The following is a 21,316-nucleotide window of genomic DNA, read 5'->3' as shown; positions in this document are numbered from 1 at the left end:
TCTTGTAGGGAATTTTTTTTAAAAATTGATCTTTATAAAAAGCAATATCCACTAAATGAGCTCAAAGCGCTTTACAATGGGTCCCAGTCAACAGCAACATTTAATATGTAGGAGGGGATATGACGCCTGATGGCGATATTACAATTTTTCGGACAAAGACAACGCTGTTAAAGGCCAGGTACTCATTTTACACCTGAGTACGGTGAGAGAATGTGAGTAAAGAGCCTTCTCCAGGACACAACTATGCGTCGAGCACGAGGCTCGAACCCAGGACCCTCCGATCAGAAAGCGAGTGCCAAACCACTAGACCACATAGCCGCAATCAAGCGAATATAAAATAGGTTATCCCGGTCCATGAGCCATTTTCATAACAAGTCTCGCCACTCTTCAAACGTTTTGTTTGCTTTTGCAGCAGCTGGTGTTAGACATCATTTTCTTTTTTTACGAAACCCCCGAAAACCGCAAAGTTATGGGAAGTAGGAAGTAGTGAGGAGTGAACTTGGACTCATGGAAGTGTACACCATTGGTAAGTAAGTGAACCTGGGACTGGGTTTCGGCTAGGATCGTGAAAAAGGAATTACTGCTCGCTTGCCTGTTTGACATAGGAAAAGAATTCCAAAACAAGACGCCCAGATTTATGTAAAAATATCGTTTTTTTTCCGAACCTGTCTAGGTATTATTATCATTATATATCATGTCATATTATTTTCATTAAAGAAAAATCAAGACATTGGATCGGTATTTGAAGTAATTGTAAATATGTTTGGCATCACCACACATGAAGGAACGAATCTTTTCCCTGTGAGGTTTCGTCGTTTTCCCAAATAAATAACTTTTGGAATGATCCGGACTAAACTTTCCAAGCACGGGGTCACGTCCACAGTCAAGGCCATTTCCCTGAAGAGACTGGGAGAGTTACAGCAGCAGAGACCCAGGTACTGAATTCCAAGCTTGAGGGCATCTTGTGTAAATTGTTGGATTTCTTCTCGGTGACAAATGGCTGTTGTCATGTTTGATGGGTACAAGGGTTTGCCTGAAAATGATATAAGGATTTAAGAATATAAAACGTGATCTTTTATAACTTGCAAAGTACTTTGCCGATATTAACAGACCCAGCTAAACATCACTGCTTGGTGGAAAGGTTGGGGGGGGGGGGGGGTCAGAAAAAAATGCGAAACTTTGCGATAGACTGGTATCCTATCAAAAGGTAGAAAGCAATCTAGCGGAGAGAGTACTTAGATAAGACCTGCTATTGTCCGTTTTGCGTTATAGAAATCGGGATAAAACCCCGCCTTTATTAGCCTCAGACTCTGAAGGGCTAAAGATAGAAGGAATCCATTGAGACCCCAATCAAGAATATATAGGAAATATAAAGATTTCGGGCCAAAGGAGAAATATCCAGTGTAGTTAGTGGAGATGCAGCCGACCAGACTTTCCACCTTAATACTGTTTATACTCTGAAAAACATAATATTTTTAAAATTTTTCTCCAGAACATTCATCTTATCAATAAAAAGACCTTAATGAAAATCTTGTCAAAAACAAACTCTAAATTCTGAAACTTCCTTGCAGTTGAAATTTTGATTTAAAGTTACAATGAACAAACATATAATCTATGAACAATCTAGATTTCGCACATTTTGATAACTTGTAACACCCGTTGTCTTCAATCAAATAGTATAATATTATCTATTGTCCACACCAGAATAGAAATAGCAAGAAAACGTTTTGGACGACTAAAAATCTATCCTTACTTCGGACAATTTGTAAATGTCAACAAAGACCAACGGCTCATAGATTTTGACGTTAATTAAGACGTGAAAAGGCGAATAGCTATCTACATTTGATATGTGGATTTTTCTACGTGTGGGTAGAACAAGCTGGAAACAGCAAAAGACCAATGTGCCATTCTGCAATATTCTCCAGCTGCCCCCAGAAATTAGTGAAAATAATAAAGACCAAAAAATTGAAACACTTTGGACACTTTAACCTTTCCTTACCAACTATAGGAAAATCGTCACATTCGTTACGATACAACCAACATTTTTTCTTTTTCAAATTTAACTTGCCCATCATAAAATTTAAATAAAATGAACAATGTGTTGTAGAGCATATTTTTGCTACAGAAATTATGTATCGCAAGAAATTACTGCCATTGTTTAAGTGATAAAAATTCTATTTTTGTGTTAGTTGGGTGTGAAGTTTTGAGGAATATCCTGAAAATTACTGGTAAGGAGAGGTTAAACAGCATATCACCATCAGTAAAACCATCATCGAAGGAACAGTAGAGGGCAAGAGGCCAAGAGGTTTGTTTTCCCCCAGGATCATGGCTGGACGACATAATAAAGAGCTGAACTAGGATGACAATTGAATAAATGCAACAACAGACTGGTGGTACAGGACCTTTGAAGAATGGCGGCCCATTTTTTGGAGCTTTTTATATAGCGCAAAATCCACTAACGTGCTCAAAGCGCTTTACAAGGGGTCCCTGGCCAACAGCAACACTTAACATGTAGGACGGAACATGCCTTGTGATCAGATTGTATAAATGTCAAAACATGATCAGATTTATAATATTTTTCTCCTCTGGGTACGCTTTTATTTTTCGTCGGAGTAGTATTTCATCAGGGGTCCGCCGCCATTGTTCCGATAGTTTAGAACCAGTTACGAAGTTACTATGCGTCATTACGAGGAAGTGACGTCACGATTGTTTTACCTGATATGGGATCCCTTAGGGACTGAAAGGATTTCTGTTCCTCTGTCGTTCTTAGCGGGTTTGGTATGGCAGCCAGGGGACCCTAAAAACGTAAAATTGCAACACAACCTTAGAACTAAAATGATTTGTCACTAGCAGTTGTACTGGACAACAGATGGAAGAGAAAGAGGGGAAGACCCAAAGAAACCTGGCGAAGGACTATGGAGAAAGAAATTAAAGGAAGCAGGCCTGTCCTGGAATACAGCCACCGCAAAAGCAGCCGATCGCAAAAAAAAATGGAATATGTCTGGTGGATGCCCTATGTGCCTCAGGGCAGAAGAGGATTAAGAAAAAAAAGTTATTTGTGCACTGCGTTTAGATAAAATGCTCACAACATCCGCCATCCGGATATAATGTACCAACATACAAAACTGTGTGTAACCCTGAAAGTTTAAAGTCTGTTTGATGGAATTTGGTGAGAACTAATCATCTAAAATCAAAAAAAAAAAAAAGAGCTGAGTGATGTCAATTTTGTTCCACGAATCTAGCGGGTCACGGTTTTTGATGTAGCAATGTGCATACGCACCTTGAACAGAGCTCTTGCTCTCACCAGCATTGGCATCAAGGTAGCAAGACCCCGCCACAATTGGATTCAATAGTCTGATGTCACATCGCCCAGCAACGGCGGCCATCGTGGTTCTAAACAAAGAAAATCGGTACTTTTTACTCTCCATGCTGGCTAGAACTTTTCATATGTCTTGTGATCAAATGTGTAAAAGTCAAACATGATCAGATTTATAATTGGGTATTTTTTTTCCTCTGGATACGCTTTTATGCTCGTCTGAGAAGTATTTCATAAGGGCGTCCGCCATTGTTCCGATAGTTTAGAGCAGTTACTAAGTTACTATGAGTCATTACGAGGGAAGTGACGTTACGACGTGTTGAAGCGTATTGAAGCCAACAACATCAACTCTTTCAAGTACCCCCCCCCCCCCCCCCAAAAAAAAAAAAACAAAAAAAAAAAAACAAAAAAAAAACAAAAAAAAAAAAAAAAAAAAAAAAAAAAAAAAAAAAACAAAAAAAAAAACCCGACTTCGCGATCCTCAAAGGAAATTTGTAAACAAACCTTGCAAACAGCCCTTGCTTTCACCAACAGTGGCATCATGGTAGGGGGGCCCTGCCACAATTGAGGCCCACAACATCGGCCCCAGTTCCTCCAATCTCTTCAGGGCCTCCTCTATAGGGACGTCGTCTGTTGTACGGTCTTCCGTGTAGGGAACAGTGTTATTACAGCCGGCATACCTGGTTCCAATAGATTGAACATTGAAAGAAAAAAGCTTGAGCTTTTATATAGCGCAACATCACTAAACGTGCTCAAAGCGCTTTACAAGGGTCCCTGGCCAACAGCGACACATAACATGTAGGATGAGACATGACGTCTGTCAGGCGATATTACAAATTTTTGGGACAGAAACAACGCTGTTAACGGCCAGTACTCATTTTACACCTGAATACGGTGAGAGAATGTGAGTAAGAGCCTTCTCCGAGGCTCAACTATGCGCCGAGCGAGCGTCGAACCCAGGACCCTTCCGATCAGAAAGCGAATGTCATACCACTAGACCACATAGCCGCACAGAGTGGCTTGCCCAAGGACGCAACACGGAACAAGGTTTTCGCAATAATTGTTTTAAATCTGTTCACTGACAAAATTCAACATTGATGGAATTAGCTATAAGATGAGATGCGATGCATCTGAGCTACGGGTATCATCACGGTGAAAATGATGATGATGACGATGATGGCAATGATGAACATTAAGAAACTGACGACAACGACGACGACTGCGATGATGATGATGATGATGATGATGATGATGATGATGATGAGATGATGATATGATGATGATGATGAGTGATGATGATTATGATAGCAATGTCAACGACTATAATGGCGACGATGGTAATAATGAAGAAGAATATGATGGCAATGGATACGAAGACGATGATGATAATGAGGATGTTGATGATGACGATGATGATGATGATGATGATAATGATTATGTTGTTGATGACGACGAGGGATAATGATGATAACAACGACGGTGATGGTGACGACTATGATGAGGATGATAATGATGATCAAGATTATGATGATGATGATGATGATGATGATGATGATGATGATGATGATGATGATGATGATGATGATTATGATGTCTCGTTCTTGTTACGTGTTACTGTCGTTCAAAGATCCTTTGTAAAACGCTTTGAGCACATGTGGTGGATATTGCGCTATATAAAAGCTCATTTAAATGATGATGACGACAACGAGGACAACGACGACAATGATGCTGATACAACCATACCATTTCCATATTTCTTGATGGCCTCCAAAGCCAGTTTGGCTTCCTGGAAATCGTTGAATGTTTCTCCTATCATGTAGTCAGCCCCGCCCTCCACCGCCCACTCCACTGTTCCTGGTCATCGGCATAATGGGAAAACAAATGGAATATTTTTAGGATCAGTTCAGAAGATAATTTTGAAACATCGTCGTCAATGGAACTCGGTGATGGTTCCCGTTTACGTGTATATGTTACTAGTCAAAGTGATATAGATAGTATGCACTTGTCTAAGAAGTTCACAACATTGCCATCCGGAAGTAAAACTGGCCAACACACAAAACTGTGTGTAACCTTGAAGGTTTATAGTCTGGTTAATACAGTGTAGTGAGAAGTACTCATGACTGCGGAGGGCAAAAAACAATGACAAAGACATGGGTGACGTCATCTTCGAACTATCTATTCGAGCCTCGCTCGCGCATAGTTGAGTCGTTGGAGAACAGTGTGGCTATGTGGTCTAGTGGTATGACACTCGCTTTCGGATCGGAAGGTCCTGGGTTCGAGCCTCGCGCTCGGCCCATAGTTGACTCCTTGGAAAAGGCTCTTTACTCACATTCTCTCACCGTACTCAGGTGTAAAATGAGTACTTGGTCGTTAACAGCGTTGTCTTTGTCCGAAAAATGGTAATATCGCCTAACAGGCGTCATGTCTCGTCCTACATGTTAAATGTTGCTGTTGACCACGGACCCCTTGTAAAGCGCTTTGAGTACATTTAGTGGATATTGCGCTATATAAAGCTCAATTAATTTTTTTATTAAGCTATTAGAAGTAATAAACAAAAATGAATATGCGAATTGGTCTTGTGGTATGACACTCGTTTTCGAATCGGAAGGTCCTGGGTTCGAACCTCGCTCGGCGCATATTGTTGAGTCCTTGGAAAAGGGCGCTTTACTCACATTCTCTCACCATACTAAATGAGTACCTGGCTTGGATGTTAACAGCGTTGTATCTGTGGGAGAAAAAAAATTGTAATATCGACGAGAAGGCGTCATGTCTCTTTTACATGTTACGTGTTGCTGTTGGTCAGGGACCCTTTGTAAAGCGCTTTGAGCACGTTTAGCGGATATATTGCGATATTTACAAGCTCAAGTTTTTAAAAAATATGACAGCTTCTAAAAAGAACAGAACACCAAACACAAACGTTTCGGGCTCAAAACCCTTCTATGAAAAATCACTAAAAGTATAAAAACGTTACTAAAGATCAGATCAACGACAGAGAAATATTCGGTAGAGACTCTGTAGAAGAGATAAATAACAATGTGAAATTGAATGTAAGCTTTAATTTAATTACGAAAACAGATGAAATGGACGTTTCGGTTTTTCCCCTTTATCAACAAACAACAAAATTAATTAATTGCGCACCTTTTAGAAACATCTATTGGTCTATTTTAATTCGGGCTTCCTTACAAAAGAGCATACTATTTCCTGCCCATCACTGTTTTGTTGATTCATCGTAACAACGCCACTACCACATTATCTCTTTCATCGGTAGTGTTTCATTCATCCTGTTTTGTTGATAAAGGGGAAACCGAATCTTTGAATTAATTAGTAAAACATTTTGGAATTGAATTTGAAAACAAATAAACAAGAACAAAATCAAGAACATAAACAACAAACAACAACAACAACAACAACAACAACAACAACAACAACACAACAACAACAACAACAACAAAACAGAGCAAATCGAAAAAGCCGTGTGGGTACTGCTGACTTCGTCTCAATCTGGAATGAAGTGGATGTCAAAAAGTGCGAGGCCAGATTGAGGGAATACTCAAAGGGAACGAACTCCTGATTTTATATAATAAATCTTAAAAGTATTAACTTGGTTGTTTCCCTTACTATTCCTACCTGTATTTAATTTAATGTCCTTTAATTTATTACAAGATTTCATCAATCTACACCCTTACCAATAATGGGAGCGATCTATATTCATGTTTTCGTCAAACCAAGTCATCAATCACATGATTTGTTGCTGTCCAACGATTGGATATTTCTTCAGAAATGTAAACACGCTGCTTTGTTTATGAAAGTTGTAATCATACACATGTGCCAAGCTGAACCAAATGACCAATCCGGATTTTAGATATTTCAAAAACTGTGAACACTTTTCACTATGTGGTCACTTTGAGCACATGTTTCAATGTGACCAATGACCTCGAGCACATGGAAATGTAATATAGATGATGGCCATTGCTAAACAATATAAATGAAAGATAGGTGAATAAACGAACAGATAAAAGGAAGCAATTATACATCAGTTTATGAATGGGCACATAATAGAAGTTATCTCCGATCTCAGACCTATTATCATATAACACAAATTCATATTGAAAAGGATTTCTCGACGTCTTTATATCCACGGCGCGTGGATGTTGGTTTATTCTTTTTCTGGTTTTAAAAGGGACTGGAGCAAACGCCCGCTACCCTTTGTACAGAACACTGATCAATCACACCCTGAGACATTCAAAAACAAATTATAATGTCAACAGACGGGCTCGATCATGGAACCTCCATGGAAGAACGAACTGTGGACGACCTAGAAATGAGGGAGTGAAGTAATGAACGAGTTTAAGAAAGAAGGCTAACCATGGACAAGAACTGAGAAATGCTTAAGAGCGCGACAGGACGATTTGGAGATGACATAATAGAAGGAAACAAGATTGACGTCATTCAGCTCTTTGCAAATTTTTTAAGACATCAATTTAATGATTAGTTCTTACTTTAAACAAACAATTTAAAAAATTGAGCTTTATATAGCGCAATATCCACTAAATGTGCTCAAATTGCTTTACAAAGGGTCCCCGGTCAACAGCAACATTTAACATGTAGGACGGGACATGCCGCCTGTTAGGCGATATTACAATTTTTTCGGACAAAGACAACACTATTAACGGTCAGGTACTCATTTTACACCTGAGTACGGTGAGTGAATGTGAGTAACGAGCCTTTTCCAAGGCTCGAACCCAGGACCTTCCGATCCAAAAGGGATTGTCATACCACAAGACCACATAGCCCATAGTTCTCACTTAAATCTATCACTATCAATCAGAACAGTTTTGTGTGGGTCCATTATGGCAGGCTAGCGGAATAGTGAGTATTTTACCTAAACGCATAGCACAATATTCATTGCTTCAGCCCAACTACAACGACTGTTTCTCACCTTAAACATCTCACGACTTTCCCTGCAATGTCCGGGTCATGGGGTTCAAACACGGTGGGTTACTGAGACCGCGGCCATTAGTTTACCGTACTTATCTGCCACATCTCTCGCATCTTCAGGGCCTTTAGGTTGACGCTCTTGCAATCTTCTCTCTGTCAATCGATCGCAATTTCTCTCTGTGACCAAAATACTGAAAAAGGAGTAGATAAAAAATTTTAAAGAGCGGCAATTAACAAATTAATGGGTGGAATTTAAATAAAAGCGAATTTGGAGAAGAAATTAATAGTTGTAATTGATAGTATACGTTTAGGTAAAATACCCAAGTTAAAGCCCACCAGGTAAATGGAGTTAATACATAATTGGAATAAATTTAAACTTCATCGTTTATAATCTGAACGTATTAAGAACAAACCGCCCAACTGGTGGTTTAAAAACAATAACAAAGACCCGAGTTATGTCATCCTTATTCATTCTATAAATAACATTGGAATAATGATTTTAAACTGAAACATTCCGGTTTCCCGTTAATCAAACAAATAAGTAAACATTAATAAACAACAGATGGTGTCTTCCTTTATCTAATGAAGGTTTACATTTTTGATCGGTTTTTGACCCTAAAATTAAGCTTTTTCAGCAACATATTGTTATGTCTATTTTGGTGTTAAAAAGTCGGATACAATAAAAAAGAAACTTAAAATGAGATATTGGGTTTAATCTATCATCATTGTTATCATCAAACTTGCTTTTTGGACTTAATGTTTTAATTCATATAACGCAATATGCAGTTAATGTACTCAAAGCCCCCTTTACCAAGTCCAAAGTCAGCAGCAATACTGAACATATACAGGATGAAACACGGCGCCTTTTAACGTGCAACACCACATTATCTCATTCGTCTGTGTTGTTTCATTCATCCTATTTTGTTGATAAAAGGAAACCCGAAACGTCCATTTGATCTGTTTTCGTATATTAAATTGAAGCTTACATTCAATGTCACATATTCTTTTTTTCTTCGAGCTTCGAGCAGCAACATTACATATTTGCAAATTAGGAGACCGTGCAATCACCGCCACAAATTTTTAGCGTTTAAAAGAAAATCCCGGCCAATTTCATGAAATAAGAGATTCATTTAAATGGTTTAACAGCAGGACAACGCAAATTTTTCAACCAACGTTGATATAGTACTTATATTATTACTATTATTCATCCTACGATGTACTAAGTGATGCGACAAAGATTAAAGATTGACATTTTCATAAATTAATTTGGAATTGAAAAAAAAAAAAAAGTAAGTTCTCCAAATTCCTATCATTCATCATTGCGATTTTTAACATTTTTTTTCTCTCATAGAGTCTATCTCGAATAATGACAGAAATAACTTCAGGCGTTAAGTCGCAATTGCAGTGCATGCCACATGTGAGCAATTTGGGCTAGTTGGCTTGCTCAAAGGGGAAAAAGGGATCCCAATTTTTTCTTACCATGTAATATCGCCCAATCATAGGGGGGAATAAAAAAAAATTTTTTATTTCTATTTTTTAAAAAATAAAAAAAATTTTTTTTACCGGAGCCTGCCTATTCCCCCTCCAAAAAACTTTGTGAAGGGCGAAACCTTTTTGGGGGGAAATCAAAAATTTCCCCGGAGTGTACCCCCTAGTTTAAAACCCCTTCTTAAGGGGCCCCACTTAAAAACCCCTCGGCACACGAATTTTCCCATCAAAAACCCCCCTTTAAGCCTACCAAAATGGGAAAAAAGGAGAGTAAAACCAAATTTTTTTAAATACAAAAAATTCTCGATAAAAAGTTCCTACAAAAACCCCTCAAACATTGCCACCGAAGAAAAAGGGATCAATAAAAAAAAAACGTAAAACCTTAACTTTTTGCCCTTTTTTAAATTTTGTGAAATTCTATAAACCGGGGTGGCAAAAATGAAAAAAAGCAAAGTGACGTAAATTATTTTTCTATAGATAGTTCATTGGTGAGAAGTTAAAAACCCATTGCCATAAAGTATTTATGCGTGACTCACTAGGCCTTTGTTTTTTTTTTTGCCCCCCGCGTTTTGAGTTTTCAAAATGTATTCCCAATTAAAAGTTTTTTATTCACAGATTTTGTGTGTTGGCCGTATTTTTTCCGGGTAATGTTGTAAACTCCGGCCAAGCTTTATCTATAATGGTCAACAAAAAAAATAGTATAAAAATTTTAAAATTTTGTTGGAAAAAACAGTTTGGGAAAAAATTACTCAAAACGCGGGGAAATAATAAGTAAAAATCGAGTGAGAAACTTATTCTTAGAAATATGCAAGCCCCCACTCGGCCCCCCCCCTTGTTTTTGTTTTTGCCCCGGTTGTGAGTTTTTTTCACTAACTGTATTAAAAGACTTTAAAATTTTTGGTTCACGGTTTGGTTTGGCCTTTTATATTTCCCGGGGAAATTTTGGTAAACCCCCTTCCCCAAGCGATTTTCTATAGAGCGTATAAAAAAAATTTTTTTTTGGGCTTTAACAGGGTTTTGGGGGAAAGTTCTGGATAGGCCAAGGGTAATAAAATAAAATAAAAAAAATAAAAATAATAATGTAATTAAAAAATAATAAAAATAAAAAATTTTTAATAATTAAAAAAATAAAATATTAAAAATAAAATCCCAATAAAAAAAAATAAAAATAAAATAAAAAATAATAATAATGATAAAATTTTTTTAAAATAAAAAAATGGTAAAAATAATAATAAAATAAAAATTTAAAAATGATAAAATAATAATAATAAAAATAAAAAAATAATTTGAAAAATAATGTAATAAAAATTTAAAAAATAATAATAAAAATTAATAATAAAATAAAAATAAAATAAAAATTTTAATATAAAATTAAAATAATTTTTTAATAAAAAAAAATTTTTAATAAAAAATTTAAAATAAATTTAATAAAATTTTAAAAAAAATTTTAATTTTAAAAATAATAAAAATAATAATAAAAAATAATAATTAATAAAAATAATAAAATAATAATAAAATAATAATAAAATAAAATTTTAAATAAAAATAAAATAAAAAATAAAATAAAATAATAAAAAAATTTTAATAATAAAATAAAAATTTTATAATAATAATAATAATAATAATAATAATAAAAATAATAATAATAAAAATAAAATAATATTAAAATAAAAAAAAATAATAATAATTATAAAATTTAAATAATAATAAATAATAAAATTTTAAAAAATAAAAATTAATAAAAATGATAATAAAAAGTAAAAATGAATTTTTATGATGGGTAATGATGTGAGTATGATGGGAGTAATGATGATATGATGTTTGATGAGGATGATAATGAAACCCCTTTAAACAAAACAACAACAAAACCAAAAAACAACAAAAAACAAAAACAAAAAAAAAACAAAACAAAAACCAGCAACGAAATCAAAAAAAACAACGCATTTTAATGAAAATTTTCCCCAAATTAAAAAATTAAAAAATTATAAATCACCTTTCACGCCGACATTTTAGTAAAAAAAACAAAACCTTGAGAATTTTTCACAATAAAAACACTGTTTTTCCCCCGTTAAAGGAAGACAGAAGGAGATCAAGTTTGTGGGGGGTGTGTTTTGTTTGGTGTTTTTTTTGGGGGTTTTTGGGGTGTGTGTGTTGGGGTGTGTTTTTGACCAGGGGGCCCCCAAAATTTTTTTTTTTTTTTTAAAAAAAAATAAATTTCATTTTGGGGGGAAAAAAAAAAAAACCCCCCCCCCCAAAAAAAAAAACAACAAAAAAAACCCAAAAAACCCCAAAAAAAAAAAAAAAACAAAAAAACAAAAACAAAAATATTTTCCTTAAGGAATTTTAATTTAATAAAAATTTTTTATAGTAGTTTTGTTTTTCTCAGTTGGCAAAAGCATTTTGGGGTTCCCCACTTTTAAGGGGCCCGGGTCAATCCTGTTTTTTAAAAACCCCCCCCCCCCCCCCCCCCCCTACCCTGTCCACCCAGCTTTTATTGGGGACAGGTTTGTTAGTTTTTTGGAAACACTTTGAAATTTTGACGGGGGCCGTTAAAAGGGGGAGCGACACTTTCTATAACCCGGGGTTTAGCTTTTAAAAACGGGAAAAAAATGCGGGAGGGGCCCCCATTTGGGGTTTTGGGGGTTAATTTTTTTTCTCCCCTTTTCCCCGGGGGATGGGAAAAAAAGGGGGGCGATCTTTATTATGTTTTGCCCCCCTAGTCACCCTCACATGATTTTTTTTCCTTTTCCCCATTGGATTTTTTTTTTAAAAAAGAAAAAATTTGCTTTGTTTATGAAAGTTTTACCCTTTTCCCTTTTTTCCCCCCAAACCCAAAAAAACCCCAAAACGTGATTTTTTGATTTTTCCCCCAAAAATTTTTAAAATTTTTTATTTTTGGGGCATTTTGAGCACATTAGGGGAAAGGACCAATGCCCCCCGGGGCACAGGGAAAATTTTTAAAAAAAACACCCCAAAATTCATTTAACCCGGGGGTTTTTTTTGTATAGATGAAAAGGGTTGGGGTAAGAAGCCATAAATTGCCTGGGAAATAAAAAGCCCAAAAAACACAAACTGTGTGTATCCATGAATTTTGGGGGGGTTTTAAAACGTTCAGGAGAAATTTCACTAAACGCTTTTGGGAAAAAAAAATAAAAAAATTTTGAAAAGTATTTCGAATGATTTTTGGGGTTTTTTTTAAAAATTTGGGGTTTTTTATTTTCCCAAAAAAATTTCCCCTTTTTACCCCTCCCGGGGCCCTTTGAAAAATAAGGGGCCCGGCCCAAAACCAAAAAAAGACGTCAAAATGCGGTTTGGGGAAAAGAAAAAAATCGTGGTTTTTTTAAAAAAATTTTTTAAAGAAAGAAAAAATTGTATCCATGAGCTCTATAACGTTAAAACACAAAACGGTTAAAAAAAAAACCCCCAAAAAATGCCAAATGCCAGCCCTTTTGGATTTTTGTGGGGGTATAAAAACGATGGTTCGCCCCCAACCCCCACTTTCCCAAATTAGTTCAAAAAAAAAAAATTCAAAATTCAATTCAAACAAAATTTTTTTAAAATGAAAACCCCTCGATTAATAAAATTAGTACGGGCGTTTTTTAAATTTGGGGAATTATTTAATAACAAAAACCCCAAAACAGGGGTTGATAAGACCCCCACGTTTGTTGTCTTTTTGCAAAAATGGAAACCGTTCGCAAACAAATTTTCTTTGTCGCAAGCCGTTCGCTTTCGTCCATTTTTTTCGCTGGGATATTATTTAAAATTTTTAAAAAAAACCCCCTTGTTAAAATTTCCCAAAGTTTATGTCCCCATTGTGGGTAAATCTTTTTTGGGTTTTCACATAAAAACTTTGTTGTGTTTCAGGGCAGTGCATTTTAAAAAAAAAAAACAGTTTTGTCCCCTGCTTGACACTTTTTTTTAAAAACGGGGAAAAACCCCCGGGGCCCCTTTTTGGGCAATGTCATAATTAAACAAGGGGAGTGATTGGGACCCCCAAAAAATTTCACAGTTTTACATCGATGGTTTGTTTTAAAAATAAAATATCACTTTCTCCCCCTTTTAAACAATAAACCAACACAGAAAATATTGAAAAATAAACTTTTTTAAAAACTATCAAAAAAAAGGGTGAAAATTGTCCCCAAATTTGGGGGTAAAAAAAAAATAACAATTATAGAGAGGGCCTTTCCCCTTACTTATGTTAAAAAAAAAAACCCAATAAGTTTGGAGCACGTGTGAGGGGTTCCCCCAATTTCATTTTTTTTTGGGAAAAAAATTTCGGGTTTAAAAATTTTCAACATGAATGACTGCCCAAAGGGATGTGCCAAAAAAAGAGAGAGAAAAATTAATGTTTTTCCTTTTTGGGAAAGGGAAACTCAAAAAATTTTACACCCCGGGAAATTTTGGGGGCCATCCCCCTAAAAAATTAAAACCCCTAAACCCCTTTTTATTTGGGTTTAAAAACCTTTTTGGGGAAATTATTAAAAGGGAAATTTTACAAAAAAAAAAAACAAAGACCTAGTGACGTCAACATCAAACCCCTTTTAAAAAGAAAAAAAAAAAAAAACCCCCCCCCCCCAAAAAAAAAAAAAAAAAAATTTTAAAAAATTTTACCCTTTTGGGTTTGGGGGGGGTTTGAACTTCATTTTTTAAATTTTTGGGCCTACAAAATTAAAAACCCCCACAAAGGGGGTTTTTGTTTTTTTAATTTTTAAAAGGGGATGTTTCCGTTTTTAATCTTCGCTTTCAAAAACCCCCCTTTTTTTTTTTTTTTTTTGGGCAACCCCGAATTTTATAATTTTACTAAAATAAAACAATAACGAAAAAAAAAAAAAAAAAAAAAATTTTTGGGGTGAAAGGGTTTTTTTTTATAAAAAAATTTTCAAGAAAAATGAATAAAATTAGGCTGAAAAAAGTTTTAAATATGCATTTTTAATTTTAAAAAAAAAAAACCCCTTCCCCCCCACATCAAAAGGGGTTTTGTCCAGCAGCCCCAAAAAGGGGAAAAATAGATGCCCAAAAAACCCCAAAAAGGGTTTTGGGGTTTTTAACGGAATCCCCCCTTTTCCCAAAAATTGAAAAAAAAAACGAAAGTGTCTGAAGGGGGCCCCAAACCCCGGGGCCTTTTCCCGGGGCCAGTGCAAGGGGTTTTTAACCCCTCGGCCCAATTTTCCCCCCCCCCCCCCCCCCCCCCCCCCCGGGGCGTCAATTTAGGGTTTTTCGTAAAAACCCAAAAAACAGTCACGTAAAATTTTTTGCTGTAAACGTTTTGGGGGAATTTTTGAAAAAAAGAAAAAAACCCGCTTTGTTTATAAAAATTGTAAAAAACCTGTGAAAACGGGGAAAAAAACCCAAAACGTGATGTTTTTAAAATTTAAAAGGGGGAAAAACCCCCTTTTTATAGTGGGGCACTTTGAGTAGTTTTGCAATGTACTAATGACCTCAAAACACAGGGGAAATTGATATAATCAGGGGCCCCTTGCTTCCCCAAAAAAACGGGGGAAAAAAAATTGGGGTCTCCCCAAAAAACAAGCAAAAACCAAAAACCCCCCCCTTAAACAAAAACCAACCCCCCCACACCACAATCACAAAATTTAAAAACCCCAAAATCACTACCCCTTTCTCTTCATACACACACCCCCACAAACACAACACCCCCACACACACCCCAAAAACAACACAAAAATTTAAACCCCCATCAAAAAAAAAACAAATTAAAATTTTAAAGAATACCACTATAATTAATGATTTTTATTTCGGTAATTTTTTAAAAATAATAGAAGAAAAAAGTTTCTATAGAAAAAAGTAAGGGGTTTTTTTGTGTTCAGTATCTAACGCGGTTTTTTATTTTGTCAAAAAAAATAAACCCCTTTTTATCGTTAAACTGACCAGGGTTTCCCCGTTGGCCCTAAAGAAAAGAAAAAGGGGAAAAAAAAAAGAAGAAGAAAAGAAGAAAAAAGGGGAAAAAAAAAAAAAGGGGAAAAAAAAGAAGAAAAGAAGAGGAGGGAGGAGGAAAAAAAAAGAAAAAAGAAAAGAAGAAGAAGAAAAGAAAAAGAAAAAAAAAAAAAAGAAAAAGAAGAAGAAAAGAAGAGAAAAGAAGAAAAAAAAGAGGGGGAAAAAAAGGGGGAAAAAAAAAGAAAAGAAGAAAAAAAAAGAAAAAAGGGGAAAAAAAAAAAAGAAGAAGAAGAAAAAAAAGAAAAAAAAGAAAAATTTGGGAAAAAGTATCGCCTTGGGGGGTTCAAAAACCCCCGTCTTTTGGGGTTGGGCCCCCGGGGGCTTTTCTTTGGGCTTTTTTATATTCAAACGTCAATATTCACTTATTTTTCCACATATACACGCATCTTTTTCTTTCTACGGTTTTTTTAATTTTCTTTTAAAACTTTCTTTTTATTTAACCCCCCCAAAAATCCTGTTGGGGAACTTTTTTTTTCCCATAAATTTTTTGTTTTAATTCACCTCACGAGTGTTTTTTCTTTTGTAGCAAAAATGGAATTTTTTACTCTTCTTTATTTTTTTACATTAACATTATTTTTTATTTTTTTATTTTTATTTTTTTAAATTTTTTTCCCTTTTTCCCTTTTCTTCTTTTTTTCTTCTTCTTCTTCTTTTTCTTCTTTTTCTTTCTTAAATTTTTTTTTTATTATTTTTTTTTTAAAAAAATTATTATTTTTAAATTTTTTTATTTTATTATTATTTTATTATTATTAAAAAAAATTAAAAATTTTAAAAAATTTTAAAAATTTTAAAAATAATAAAAAATAATAAAATAAAAAAGTTTTTTTCTTTTTGCTGAATAAAATTTTGTGAGCTTTTCCCAAAGGGGGCATACTTTTTTAAATTTTAAAAAGGGGGTCCGCTGGGGCCCCGGGGGCCCCCCGGACTGTCTTTTTCGACATTTTTAAAAGTTTGTGCTGCCCCAAAAATGAGTTTTTGTTGATATGTTCAAAAAAAACCCCCTTTTCCCCCTTGTTTTAATTTTTTAAAAAGCAAAAACACTTTGTTTTTTTTTTGGGGGCAAAGCTTACCTTTTGCAAAATTTTTTGGGGCAGTGCCCCTTTTAATTTTTTTGAATTTTTTTCAAAGGGGAAAAAGTTTAACAAAAAAATAGTTTTTGGGGAAAAAGGGTTTTTTTTTAAAAGGGGGGAAATTTTAAAAATATCCTTGTTTTCCCCCCTTGGGGAAATTTTTCCATGTCAAAGTTTGCGACAAGCCCCAAAACTTTTAAAAAGACATTTAAAAATATAAAAAACATAAAAATTTTTCAATATTTTTAAAGGGAAAAAAGCCCCTTTTATCCCCTTTTACGGGGTCTTCGAAAACCATTAAGGGGTTTGGGCAGTTTTTTTAAAATTGTTTTCGAGCGTTATTTTTTGTTGGGACCGAATTTTTTCCCTTCCCCACAAATAATCGAATGAAAATTTTTAGATTGAACGAATTTCCCCTCCCCTAAAACCCCCTTTTTAACTTATTAGCCGCCCCCTTTTTTTTTGTTTTTTTTTTCCCCTAGATTGTATCAATCGGGGGAAAAAGTTAATTTACCCATAGTTTTGTGGGGTTTTGGGACTTTAAAAATTTTTGTTTTTCGAAGTTTGAGTCCCGGGGTTTTGGGGTTTTTGGGTTTTTTTCCCTCCCCTTTTTTGGGGGACTTCTCAAAAAAATGAAATTTAAAAAAACAAAAACCCCTTTAATTTTCCAAAAATTTTGTGTTTGGTCAGTTTTATTTTCCCGGGGGGGAATTTTGGGAAAAATTTTTTCCCAAAAATGATAAAAATTTTTATATACGTTTCATGTTAAATATTTTTTTCGTTTGGTAAATTTTTTTATATCCGGGGGGATGTTGGGAGCTTTCGGGGGTAAAAAACGAATCAATAATTCGCTTGATTTTTAAAAATTTTTTTGACCGAAATGTTTAAAAAAGGGGGTACCTTGGCTTTTTGGGGAGAGCAATACGTCATTAGGACGCCCCAATTTAAATCCCCCCACAATTGTTTTTTTCATACTAATTTTCAAATTTTCTAAAAGTTAGTTTTTTGGGGCCCTGGGGCGGGGGGGGGGGGGGGACAAACTAGGGGCCCTTTTCCCCTTATATCTTTTTTTTCCCAAATTTTGTTTTTTTTGGGAAAGAATTATTTGGGGTTCTGTCTGGCCCGGGGAAAAGGGAAAAAGTCAATGCAAAAGTTTTTTTTTTGGGGATGAATTTTTTTCCCTTTTTAAATATCTCCTGTTTTTTTCTTATTTTTTTTTTTTTAAATTTTTTAATGTAGCATTTAGTGTTTTCCCCCCTTTTTTATTTGGCTTTTTGCCCCGGATGAACTTTTAGGTATCTCAAACTAATACATTTTTTTTTTTGGGAAATTTCATCAAACCCAAAATTTTTCCCCCTTCCCCTTTTTTTCTTACTTTTTTTGGAGTGCTTTAATTGTAATTCTAAAAACCTTTTTTTTCCTTTCCCCCCTTTTTCCCCCTTTTAAAATTTTTGGCGCTGAATAACCAAATTTTTTTTAAAAACGCCTTTTTCCCCTTAAAAAAAAAAACAAACAGTTTTTTGGAATTTGGGGTTTTTGTTCAAGCTGAAAAAAAAGTTCTTTCATTGCCGGGGGTCCTACCAAATTTAATAAAAAGGGGTTTGCCCGTTTAATTTTTCAGCCCCCGGGGGAAAAATGCCCCAAAACGATGACATATTTTGACCAAAGTCATTCCTACCCCTTGAATAAAATAATTTTTAAATTCTAAAAAAATTTTTAAAATTCAAAAAAATTTTGGGGAAAGAAAAAAAAAAATTTTTAAAATTTTTAAAAATTTTGGGGAAAACAATAAAAACTATAAAGTAAAAAATTTTTTTTGGGCCCAAAAATTTTTAAAAAAAAAAAAAGGGTTTTTTGCTAGGGGATAGATAGTACGTTTGGGGAAAAGCTCATAAGGGGCCCAAATTTTCCCAAAAAAATGTTTTTCCAAAAAATTTTTTTAAATGGGTCATACTTCCCCGGGGGGTTTAAACCCTACAGGGGTGGCAAAAAAAAAATAAAAAAACCATACGTCATCTTGAATATCTTTTAAAAAACGTTTTTAAGGTGCTCACACCCCCTTTTCCCCTGAAAATCGACCCCCAAAATAAAAAATTTCCCTACCGTTTCGTCACCGTGCAAATCCCCCAAATTTGGGGCACAACCCCTTTTTTAAAAAATTCGGGGGTTTGGGGGTACATGGGGGCGGTGGTAATCCCCCGATTTTTACGTCTGTTAAGGGTTCTCCCCCCAAGTAATTGGTGCCCCCCAAAATTTTCCCCCCTTTTTCTTGGGGAAAACCCCAATTTTCCCCCCCTTTTTTTTTTAGGAGTAAAATTTCCCCCCCCTCAGGGGTTTTTTTTTTCCCCAAACCCCATTTTATTTCGAAAATGCAACCCCCCTCGATCAGGGAAGTAGTAAAAGGGGGCCGGGACATATTCTGCTCAAAAAGGGGGAAAGCCCCTTTAAAAAAAAAAAAAAAATTTAAAAAAAATTTAGCTTTTTTTTTAGGAATATCCATTTAAACCCTTTTAACGTTTTTAAAAAACCCCGGGGCAAAAAACAAAATTTAAAATGTGGGGCAGAATGCCCCCATTACATTATAAATTTTTTTCGACAAAGACAACGGGGTTTAAAGCATACCTTTTACCCATGGTTTAAGAATTAAAAAAAATTTTTTTCCAAGAACCCCAAATAGCGTCGACGAGGTCGAAAAACCCCCCTTCCGACCGGAAAAGAGTGTTTTTTAAAACCCCCCAACCCCCTCCTTAATAAACCCCCTTCCCTTTTTTAACATTGATTAAATTTTTTTTCCCTGGGCACGGGGGGGGTTTTTCCTTATTTCCCCCTTTTTTTGCTTTTTCCGCGGTCACAAAAATTTGTGAGGGGGGTTTGAAGTTTTTTAAAAAACATCTCAACGTTTTCTTCTTCCCCCCCACGGAGAGAGGAGAAAAGAGAGAGAAGAGAGGGGGGGGAAAAGAAGTAGAAGAAAGAGGGGGGAGAAAAAGAGATAGAAGAAGGGGGGGGGGAAAAAAAAAACAAAGAGAGGGGAAAAAATTTGAAGAGAAGAGAGGAAAAAGGGGGGACCCCACACACACAAAACAGAGAGAAGGGGGGGGAAGAAAGGAAAAAATTTTTTTAAAAAGACTAGAGATACACAAAAAGGGCAGAGGGGAAAAAAAAACACACCACAACCCACACACCCAACAAAGATGATAGGGGGGATAGTAATAAAATAATAGAAGATAGATTTTAAAAAAAGATAATAGATAAAATATAGAATAATAATAGGGGGAAAAAGATAGATAGATTGATAAGAAAAAAGGGGGAAAAGGGGGAAAAAGAGGGGGGAAGAGTTTGAAATTTGTGGGTGTTGTTTGTTGTTTTAGGGGTGTGTTGGGGGGGGATTCTACACTTTTGTATTTTTTACTTACTAAAACCCGAAAAAACAAAAAACCCACTGGGGTTTTTTTGCTTTTTTTTTTTTTTTTTTTTTTTCCCCTTTTTTGGGGGGTTTTTTTTTTCCTGGAATGTATACCTTTTGGAAATATAAAAAATTCGGGTTTCAAAAATTTTTTTTTTTTGGGCCGTATATTTTCAGGGGAAATTTTTGGGCAAAAGGGAAAATTTCTTAAAACAAGGCAAAAAAAAAAAAAATCCTAAAAAAAAAAGGGTTCCCCAAAGGGTTTAAAAATTTTTAAAAAAAAATTTAAAATTTTAAATTTTTTTTAAAAAAACAATTTTTTCTTGAAATTTAAACCAAAAAAACAAAGAAATAAAAAATTTTTCGTTTCCCCTTTACCAAATCGTAAACAAATTTTTAATTCTTTAAAGCTAAAAAATTAAAATTTTTTTTAAAAGTTTATCCCCTTTTTCAACCTTTTAAAAAATTTTTAAATTCTTGTAATTTACACATACCCCTATTTAAAATTGTGTGTAGAAAAAAATAAATAAATTTTTTTTTTGTTGTCACGGGTGTGTTTTGAAAGCTATTATGGGAATAAAGTAATTGGGTAATATTTTATAATAATAATAAATTTAAAAAAATGAAAAAACATAAAAGTTTTTTTTAAAATTTTACATTCAAACAACTTTTTTACGGATTCCCCCTGCTCTGCTTTCTAATGCCCTTTTTTTTCCCCTTTTAAGGTCTTTTGGGGGCTGATTTTTATTAAAAAATACAAATCCCCGTTTGCCTTATTATATTTTTCATTGCCTTGGGCCCCCCCCGAGGGTTTCTCATCTTCATCTTTTTCCCATCATCCTCATCTAATCATATCATCATCTCATTATATATATATTTATTTTAATTAATAATAAAAAAATAATTTTAAAAAAAATTTAAAAAAAAAATAATAATAAAAATAAAAATAATAAATAAAAAAAATAATAAAAAAATTTTAAAAAAAATAAAAAAAAAAATTTAAAAAAATAAATTTTAAAAATAATAATAATAATAAATCAAAAAATAATAAAAAAAAATAATAATAATAAAAAAAATTAAAAAAAAATAATAAAAAATAATAAAATAATATTTTACTAATTTTCTACTTCACATCTTAAACCCATTAAA

The 21,316-nt window shown here is 34.3% G+C and overlaps 1 pseudogene across 1 annotated transcript; it reads right to left on the bottom strand.

Annotated features, from left to right (window-relative positions):
- Nucleotides 1-634: 634 nt before the first annotated feature.
- Nucleotides 635-8,445, bottom strand: LOC144961848 (S-methylmethionine--homocysteine S-methyltransferase BHMT2-like; annotated as a pseudogene). The gene is made up of 5 exons (XR_013643296.1): nucleotides 8,342-8,445; nucleotides 5,060-5,170; nucleotides 3,821-3,996; nucleotides 2,716-2,797; nucleotides 635-1,033 (listed from the first exon to the last, which is right to left on the bottom strand). The product of XR_013643296.1 is annotated as an S-methylmethionine--homocysteine S-methyltransferase BHMT2-like (transcript).
- Between the last annotated feature and the right edge of the window lie 12,871 nt (nucleotides 8,446-21,316).

Source organism: Berghia stephanieae, unplaced genomic scaffold (assembly GCF_034508935.2).
Source record: "Berghia stephanieae isolate SIO BIC M18660-M18661 unplaced genomic scaffold, UCSD_Bste_1.3 scaffold440, whole genome shotgun sequence".
Taxonomy (NCBI): domain Eukaryota; kingdom Metazoa; phylum Mollusca; class Gastropoda; order Nudibranchia; family Aeolidiidae; genus Berghia; species Berghia stephanieae.
The sequence above is the reverse complement of the archived record's forward strand: the minus strand, read 5'-3'. Positions and strand labels throughout refer to the sequence as shown.